At 35.5% G+C, this 9,842-nt stretch overlaps 2 pseudogenes; both read right to left on the bottom strand.

Annotated features, from left to right (window-relative positions):
• Nucleotides 1-317: 317 nt before the first annotated feature.
• LOC124102163 (vesicle transport protein GOT1B-like) lies at nt 318-724 on the bottom strand (annotated as a pseudogene).
• Nucleotides 725-4,741: 4,017 nt separating this feature from the next.
• Nucleotides 4,742-5,318, bottom strand: LOC124102167 (olfactory receptor 7E178-like; annotated as a pseudogene).
• Between the last annotated feature and the right edge of the window lie 4,524 nt (nt 5,319-9,842).

The following is a 9,842-nucleotide window of genomic DNA, read 5'->3' as shown; positions in this document are numbered from 1 at the left end:
ACCACAGTTCTCTAAGAATGGTTGTGTTCTACACATTGTGGAAAGATAATAAAAATAGCCTTCTAGAGTTTCAATATGCTTCATAACATGGATTTCGTCTCCCTTAGTTTGCTTGCTGCCTTCTTAGATCACTTGACTAGAAGCCTGTTTTCATTGCTTCTGTACTAATTGCTGTTGGTCTTTGTAGGCTACATGTTTTAAGCTTTTGTAAAGAACATTACAAGTTATTTGATGTAATTTAATTTTGTACTGAATGTTCTTCAAAGAATTTTATAAACAATACAACATTTTGAATGAGTCTTCAAATTCTGTTGTTGTTAAACAATATTGTTGCTTTTTCCAACTTTATCTATAAATGATCTAATTCCAGGTAAATTTAAGAGGGATCCAAGAACTGGCATTCTTCTAATAAAGCCAACAACACAGAAAAGAAGCCCCTGAACAAGTTAAAGAATCCATAAATTTCAAAGATCCTGCCTCTCAAAGGCCAACCAATAAGAACTACAAATGCACCACCAAGGAAAAATCCTGTAGCTTTCATTTTATATTTTTTGGAAGAAGAATCTGAATGTTCTTTCTAAACTGATTATAAAAGCCTAGCCAGTCACAAACAAAACATTTCCAATAGCCAGTAGTACTTTGTCAAAAAAGGAGAATCATTCCAAACAACAGGAAAAACTGCTAATCCCATTTCAATTTTCTGGGTGTCTGTTAAGGAGATCATGGTTGTAGTGGTAAGGGCAGTGGAGGAAGCAACTTGAAATGCCCAGTGTGGAAAGTTGAGTAGGGAGAAAAGAAGGCAGGGAGCATCCCAGGAGAGCTGTCACATCTTCTGGAAACATCCACTGTTCATAATTTTAAACCATACATTTCTCTCAAAAGTTGAGAAATTAGAGAACAAGGCATGGAGACACACACCTAAAATCCCAGCAAAAATGGAGGCTAAGGCAGAATCACAAGTTTAAGGGTAGCCTCAGCAATTTAGTGAGGCCCTAGCAATTTAGCCAGAACCTGTCTCCAAATAAAAAGGGCTGGGGATGTCGCTCAGTGATTAAGCATCTCTGGGTTCAATCCCTGGTACCAGAAAAAAAAGAGTTGAGAAATTAATCTATGGAAGGTCTCATGGTCCTGGGAAGAAGTACCATATTGAATATGAATGTAAAAATATCTTAAGTTTCTCCTCCGAAACAGTGGATAATTTACTTGATGTTATATAAGGTAAAAGTGTGCCTATCTCTGCCCTACTGTATAAGACTTTGGATATATGGATAAATGACATTCAGTTTATGCTTTAAACTGCTTATGTTTAAAGAAGAATTCTCAATGACATTTCTTAAATTCCCTCTATGAACAGAGAATAAATTTCATAGGTCTCTGAGCAAAAATTTGCATTTTAGAGCCATTCAGTATAGCCATTCCAATGTCCTTGCTGATCCTCAATTTGAGAAAGCAATGCTCCCAATAGTATCTCCAGCATCTCTGTGTGCCTCCCAACACTCACTCACTGAACTAGGCTTCCTTCCTAATGAGGTGGTCTTGCTAATAGTGCTACTGAAATTCATTCCCTCTTCACATCTAATGAGCAGTGAGAACTGAGGATCTTTCCTCAAGAATGACAGGAGTCATTCCCCAGGAACAGGAAGGGGCCTCCTAATACAGATGACTCTGGAAAGAGACAGAGGTGTGATTTCCACTGAACCTGAACCAGCATTCTGAAAAGCTGAAAGAACAGGTTGATATTTACTGTTGTATGGTCTTAAGCATGCTGTGTGATCAAGAGTGCTCTTGATGTTGTTCTGTAGGCACCACAAGATTATGGATCTACCCCTCTTCTTTCCAGCAAGTTTCAAAACCCATCAAATCACCATGTTCGCATTCAAAATTTCCTGTCACATGTGAAGAAGTAGCTCTGTATTTGGTATTTCAGCAGATACCACCATGTAGCTCCTTTCCATGTAGTATGGAAAAAATGACCCTAGTTTCTCTCCTACTAGAAGGATTCCTCCAATGATGTCTCAATACACTGCAATCATTCTGTACTCAAATTCAACAAATGTCCTCATAGATTCTTATTTTTGCTTATCAAGTAATTGCTCGTTTCACTCCAGAAACTTTTTTCTTATGTCTTTTTATGGGTGTTACCAGCAAAAGAAGTCTTTTTTAAATTTTAAATAATTTATTTATTTCTTCTATTCTAGAATCCAATCGAAGTTCACATGTTGCCTTTAGTTATCATGACTTGTTGAACTTCAGTCTGGGACAGTTCTTCAGCCTTTATCTTTTACAACCCTGACATTTTTTATGATTCAGAGTTTATTTTAAAAGGATGTCCATCAATCTGATCTGTGAAAATGTTTTATAGTATAATCTTTGTAGGGTCTTACACCTTTCAGAATTAAACACACACACACACACACACACACACACACACACACGACACATTTGACAAGAAATTAAATGAACCCAGAAGCAGTACATTTCAAGAAGCACTTATTAGCAAAAACATCAGCAGACAAGGCCTGTTTAGCAGATATGGACTGTCTTCTTAAATAATAATTTTCTCCTGATTATAAAAGCAGAAAACAAGCATTAAAGGCCTCTCACCTGTTAATCACCTGCACTTTCTCCCATCCTAGGAAGAAGGCCACCACCAGAATAAAAGCCCCACTACATCACAAAGTGCTCATTTGCAGGTGCCATTTCATGAAATAAACTTTTAGCCACAGAAACATCAATGAGACAATGAAATATTAAGTGCCAAACCTTAATTCCTCCACAGAGACACTAAATTAACAACATATATGGACAAAGTTGCCTTCGTGAGAACTCCAAGAACTAGTTAAGAGATATTAGCACATCATGGAAACACAAATTCAGGAAGAGGTGAATAAAAATGGACAAGAAATGTTGTATTTGCCCATCAAGGACCTACCCCCTCCCAGAAGCAGCATGGCACAATCAGGAGAAAATTCCCAAGTTCTGCCTTGAAAGAAGAAGGAGAAGGTGGAATATTCATGTAAAGTTGTATCTTTCTAGTAGGCTTATGCCTTGCCTGACTTAGAGCACTAAAGAGAAAGATACACAGAAAAATGTTAAGGCTCATACATTACCAGAGAGACTGCAGTACCACAAAGAGATGACAGGTGGGACAAGAGATAATGGGCTCTGAGAACAAAGGCAAACCTCTTTCATGGTGAAAATTACACAAAATTACAATTTTCTCTGAGAGAAAATTCATTCTCTGAAAAAGTTTGAGAATTTCTAGGCTTTTTTATTGGCAGGGCAGGGGGATGGGGAGAGCCTTTGGGGATTAAAGCCAGGTCCTCCCATATGCTGGGCAAATGCTCTATCACTGAGCTACATCCCCAGCCCTAAAATTTCTAAAGTCTTCCACTACATGAAATCAATCCATAAAAACTGTGAGAAGTAGCTATTTTCTCAAAAGCCAAATACTCAACAAAGAGAACAAGGCATGCAAAAAAAAAATATGGAAACATGGAACAACCAGAGAAATAAATTAAATATTCATAAACTTACTGTGAAATATTCTTTAAAGAAATTAGATCTATGATTTATCTGACAAAAATACAAAACATCCATCTGAAGGATAGTCAGTAAGCTAAAAGAGAACACAGACAACAAAATCGGGGAAGCAATGCATGAACAAAATGAGAATATTAGCAAACACCTATAAATTATTAAAAAGCAACAAAAATTTTGGAGTTGGAGAATCAATAAGTAAATTGAAATATTTGATAGTGTCATAATAGACTCAATCAAGCAGAGAGACATAATCAATGAACTTAGGAACTCATCATTTGAAATTATTGAATCAGTGAAGCAAAATAAAAAGGAACAAATAAAAGTGAAGAGATTCTATTAAGCTGAATTTTTTTGCATTAGGGGAATTTCAGAAAGGAAATAGGGTGGAAGAGATAGAGATTCAACTTTTTAAAATAATGATTGAAAATTTAAATTTCTCAAATTTGAAGAATAGACATACATATCCAAACACTAAATAAACTCTGATAAATCCAAAGACACCCATAATGAGATATATTGCACTCAAACCATCAAAATTCACAAAGATTGAACCATGGTAGCATCAAGGAAAAGCAATTCACCATGTACAAGGAAGATCCTAAAGGATTATCAGCAGATTTCTTAGTAAAATCCTTGGGCATTTTAAAAAGTCTCAACCTCAAGGCACACGCCGGTTCAATAAATCAGAATGTCTGGTGGTGAGACTCAGGCATCAATGTTTTTAAAGATCCCTTAGTGCTTCCCATAAAGGCAATCTGGAGGACCAGTAATACACATCCTAATAGATAACCTGCACAAATAAATTTTTGATAAATGCAAATTTTATATGATAAAGACACAGAAGCTACTGAAAATATATTAATTAAAAGAAATTTTAAGTATATAAAAAGAGAGTTGCTCATCTTTCTGAGATTCTTGGATAATTAATAATAAAGTACAGAAGTTTGCATAAGTATAATAGAATTCAGAAATGCATGAGTAAGCTTTACAAAGAATACAGAAACTCCCACAGTTTTACTAAAGACAGTTTTTTTTTTTTTTTAAAAAAAGGCAATATTTAGATATGAAATAGGAGGAGAAATGAAAACCACAAGAGCTTAAAAATGACGTGATGAAGAAGATGAGTTTTGCAGGCCTAGATGTTTCCTTTTTTGCCTTTGCAAACCAGCACTGCAAATATATGACACAGGTCCTGAGACTAGACTATTTTTCTGAAGAGCCTCCACATAGCCCTCTTGATGTCCTTGTTTCTAAGGCAGTATATGAAAGGGTTAAGCACAGGGGTGACTACAGTGTATGCTACCAAGGCCACTGCACCCTTCCTGGGAAAAAGTGAGACAGCTGAACTGAGATACACCCCAAGGCCTGTCCCATAAAATAAGCAAACAACTGACAGGTGAGACCCACAGGTAGAGAAGGCTTTATATTTCCCACCTGATGATGGAACTCTCAGAATAGAGGAAACTATTTTATAGTAAGAGAAGAAGATCCCTGAGATAGGAAGAAAAACAGAGATGGCACCAACAAAAAACATGACTATGTTATTGGTAAATGTATCAGAACAGGCAAGGTTGAGGAGCTGAGAAGGGTCACAGAAGAAATGAGAAATCTCCACATTCTTGAAGTATGTAAGTTGTAACACCATTGAATTATGCAGCTAGGAGACCAAAAGGCTGATGAGAACTGACAACAAAACCAAGGAGCCAAAAGCAAGGGTGCATTAAGACCTGGTTGTGTAGTGGATGGAAAATGGCTAAAAACCTGTCATAGGCCATTACAGTTAGAAGCAGACTATCCAAACATCCAAAAAGCATAAAAAAGACATCTGTGTCAGGCAGCCTGCATAGGAGATGACTCTGCTATGTGTTTGGATGCCCACAATCATCTTTGGGACTGTGGTAGAGGTGAAATTGATGTCAGCCAAGGACAGGTTGGTGAGGAATAAGTACATGGGGGTGTTGAGGTGGGAGTCAGAGTTGACAGCCAGGATGATGAGCAGGTTCCCAAGCACTGTTACAAGGTACATGAACAGGAACAGTCCAAAGAGGAGGGGCTGAAGTTCTGGATCCTCTGAGATGCCCATGAGATGGAATTCTGAAACACATGTTATATTTTGTGATTCTATATTGCAGGGATACCTTTTGAGAAGGAAAAAAGGGTTAAAAAAAGTAAAAAAGCAAACCAGCACACAGCACTGTCTATTATTTTGGATTAAAGCAATTCACTGGTAAAGTCCTTTTGTTTGAGTGCCATATACCCTCAGCAATATTTCTTAGTTGTGACACACCCAAACATCTTAGAACTCTGTCATCGTTTATTTTTGTGGTATTCATCTTTTTCTATACACATCAATCTTAAAGACACTCAACTGAAGTATATTTTAAAAGCAAAAGCATTAGAGATAAATATGTAATTATGGTAAAATATTCTTTTAAGAAAGAAACAAAGATAATTATCCTTTCACCTTTAAGAAAAAGACCATTCTAATTAAAAGAAAGTAAAAACTATTTTATTCAAATACAGTGCAAGAAATTCTCTTGTTATATAATATTTATAAGCTTTATAAGTGCTAATACCAAAGTATCTGGATTCTAACTCAAAACCAAATATTCATAATCATAAAGCATTTTATGTGCCAGTTATTGTCATGGATTTTCATCCTTTTTTGCCCTTCTGACTTTGCTTCTTTATGGAATTAAGTGCTCACTCAAAACTGTAGAATGTATGTTTTTAATTCTTCTCTAATATAACATCTAACCTTGGCCTGATATACTTCAAATTTTGACAAACATGTTTTGGTTAAATATACTAAATCATACAGCATCACCAATCTCATAGATGTCATCAATGTATAATAATACCCAAATCATTAAATACATAATAATTAGCATTTAAGAAATATTTTCTAATAATTCTCATTTTATTCAGTATTAACTTATTAATCCTATGCAATCTCAAGGAAACATCTGGTATTTCATACTTCTTTGTGTTCTCTCACTCTCTCTCTTTTAATTTTGTGATGGCTTGGTTAAAATACTTAAAGGGATTCCTTTTATTTCATTGACAAAATATAGTCATGTGTTTGGGGGTTATAGAGTAATATTAACATATGGGTACAAAGTAATTGGATCAAGTTTAAATGAATTTCTAATCTTAAGCATTTGGAAATGTTGTGTCCTCATGAAATCCAACCTCCTTGCTGATTGTTGAGGAATTTAGGGCCATGGGTGACCCAAACCCAGGCCTGACACATAGGCTTCTTACGCCTAATTAACAGATGTTCACTTCAATCTTTCCTGATACAGAAATTTCAGTTCTCTTTCACCAGATCCCTGAGGGCAACTGTAGTCCTCATTTCTCTGAAGTAGGTAAGTTGTAACACCGTTGAATTATGCAGCTGGGAGATCAAAAGGCTGATGAGAACTGACAACAAAACCAATGAGCCACAAAGGCATATCACAGTATGATTTAATTTAAGAGAAAATATAAAAGGGAAAAAAGAACAGACAGGTGAATGTAACACCTGGAGAGTTTCCACACTGTAAAATGAAAATCATAGCTGAACTTACCTTACAGTGGTGTGTTTAAGAAATTGGGTGAAATGAAACAAAGTGCTTAGACCAGTGGTCCTCAATACTAATTGATCATTATACTTATCTATGGGTATTTAAAATATACTGATGTTCTGCCATAGCTTAGAATGAATTAAATAATTATCTCTGTATATAGGGTTCTTAGTGGTCCAGGACCAAGAATCAATGTCTCAGAATACTGCCGCACACTAGAAAATGTTCTATTAATACTATATATGTTATTATCATCATTAACACTTACTAACTATATTAAAAATATAAACAATTCAATATTTGCTTCAGAACTTCTATTTATAGAAATCTGAAATATTACCAATAAAATCTGAGTTTTCTTATATCTATGCATAATCCCATTCTTCTATACATCTGTCTCCCAAATGCAAACACTGTCAGGAATTTGGTAAGTATATTTTGTCCATGATTTTCTAACATTAGTATTGATTTGTTTATGTGTAATTCTCTTGAAAATCTAGGTAACCAATATACTACTCTATATTACATCTAACATTTTAATAAAATACTGAATTAAAGTCTTTCTGTGAAGTACATATATTTAGATATAACATTTCAATGCATTACATTGCCTGAAGATTGAATTTCATTTTATTTTTTTTTAATTTCTCATGACAACAATCCTATGAAAATTCTCACACTTCTCTTATCACACAAGTGAGAATTTGTATATGATGTGTGCCTGCAGGATAGCTGTTTTGAGTTGTAAAAAAGATGTATATTCAGGTGCTAGCAAACAATTTCTTTTATTAAGATATCAAATGAAGCAAATCTCAGTGGCACACACCTGTAATCCCTGTAACTCAGAAGGCTGAGGTAGGAGGATCACAAATTCAAAGCCAGCCTCAACAAGTGAGGCCCTAAGGAACTTAGTGAGACCCTGTCTCTAAATAAAAAAATAAAAGCATCCCTGGGTTCAATCCCCAGTACAAAACAATACAACAACAACAAGAAAGATATCAAATAAGAAATATTCTTGAAGTCTGTCTAATATAATCACTCCATGAGAGTTCCATGTGAAAATTCTCATCTTATATAGGAAATAATATTTCCATGTCTCAGATGTCCAAACTTGATTGTAAAATTGCATTATTATTCATTTTAAAAATTACATACTTATGTCAGAAATGCCTCTATAAACCACAGTTCATGCTGCCACTTCTCAGATGAACTCACTGAATTGCAAGAGAAAGAATCAGTGCTTCTGCCTTGGGTTGTTCATCTGTGCTTGAGGAGGTTTTACAAGAAAAACTCTAATTTGGTTCCCATGAGGAAACAAAGTCCTGAAAGTACAGTCAATAGACCATGGTCTGAGTCCAATTTCTTTTTCTAACACTCACACTTTAGTACATATAAAGAACTCTCCCCTTCTCTGTACTAGCTTTCCTTCTCTGTAAATGAGGAGAATAATACTAAACTCTAGAGATGTACAGTGCCTAAACTTAATAAATATTTGTTCATTATTTTGTAAACAGAATTTGAATCATCATTGGAATTTATTCCAGGCTTATTCAGAAAGTACAATCCTATACAGTTTTCATTGCCCTTTTGTTGTTTATATGGTTCAGAAGACAAGTCTCTCAGGTCTCAGGCACTGGAGCCCAAGAGAATTGAAATAGAAAGTTCTATTCCTTTCAAGTAAAAGAACAATAATGTTTTATACCTGGGAGTGATCATTGTAGATGAAATTAAATAAACTATATAGAGTCAGGCACTTGGGAAAGTTTAATAAAGAATCATGGCATCATCATTATAGTCATCTTTGTTCTTATCTTCATCCTGACCTTCATGATAATAGACATAATAGACAGTTTAGAGAGATCCATTTCTTGTGTTAATGAGAGAGATACCCACCAGAGCTAGAACTAGTGTAAAAAGAGAACAGAACTCCATTCAGTCTTGGATCCTGACCAGAACCAAGACTATAAACTAGAATAGTGGTCACAGAGGGTGGGAAGGGTAGAGAGAGGTGGGAAAGAGGGAGATGGGATAACAGGTACTAAAATACAGTTAGTTAGGAGGAATAAATTTTAGTGTTCTATAGCACAGAAGGATAGGCAAAGTTTACAACAATTTATTATATATTTTATAAAGAACTAGAAGAGAGGCATTTGAATGTTCCCAACACAAAGAAATAAGAAATGTTTAAGGAGATATAAATGCTAATTATCCTGGTTTGATCATTACATATTAAATACATGTATCAAATTATCACACTGTGCTCCATAAACATATATAAAATTATTATGTCAATTAATTTTTAATTTAATTTTTTATTTCATAGGCCTATGATTCAAAACTTGTATTTGGGGGGGGCTCCTATCTGGATACTCCAACTTCTTGTGTAGGTAATGAGGAACTGATGCTCTCTGAGTCCCTTCTGCATCCAGTTTCTTCCACCACACTCACCAGTCAGAGCTGTCATGCTGGGGCATGAACAAGGAGTGATGATCCATTGCCTCTCCCCTGCCTGGTGAGTGGTGAGGAATCAGGCTATATCCTCAGAATTGGCAGGAGGACAGACTTATGCATGGACCTCCAATGTAGACAATGACTCTGGAAAGAGGAGACACACAGAACCAACTGGACTGGGACCAAGAAGCTGCAGGACATAGGCCGACTGTTTATAGTTGTATGGGTGGGTCTGAGAGCTCTATAGGCAGAGCTCATAATTAGCCAAATTGGTTCATGTAA

The sequence above is a fragment of the Marmota monax genome, unplaced genomic scaffold (assembly GCF_021218885.2).
Source record: "Marmota monax isolate L192 unplaced genomic scaffold, Marmota_monax_Labrador192_F-V1.1 WCK01_AAM20220418_F8-fsc00612, whole genome shotgun sequence".
In the NCBI taxonomy this organism is placed as follows: Eukaryota; Metazoa; Chordata; class Mammalia; order Rodentia; family Sciuridae; genus Marmota; species Marmota monax.
This window is presented reverse-complemented; position numbering and strand designations above follow the sequence as displayed.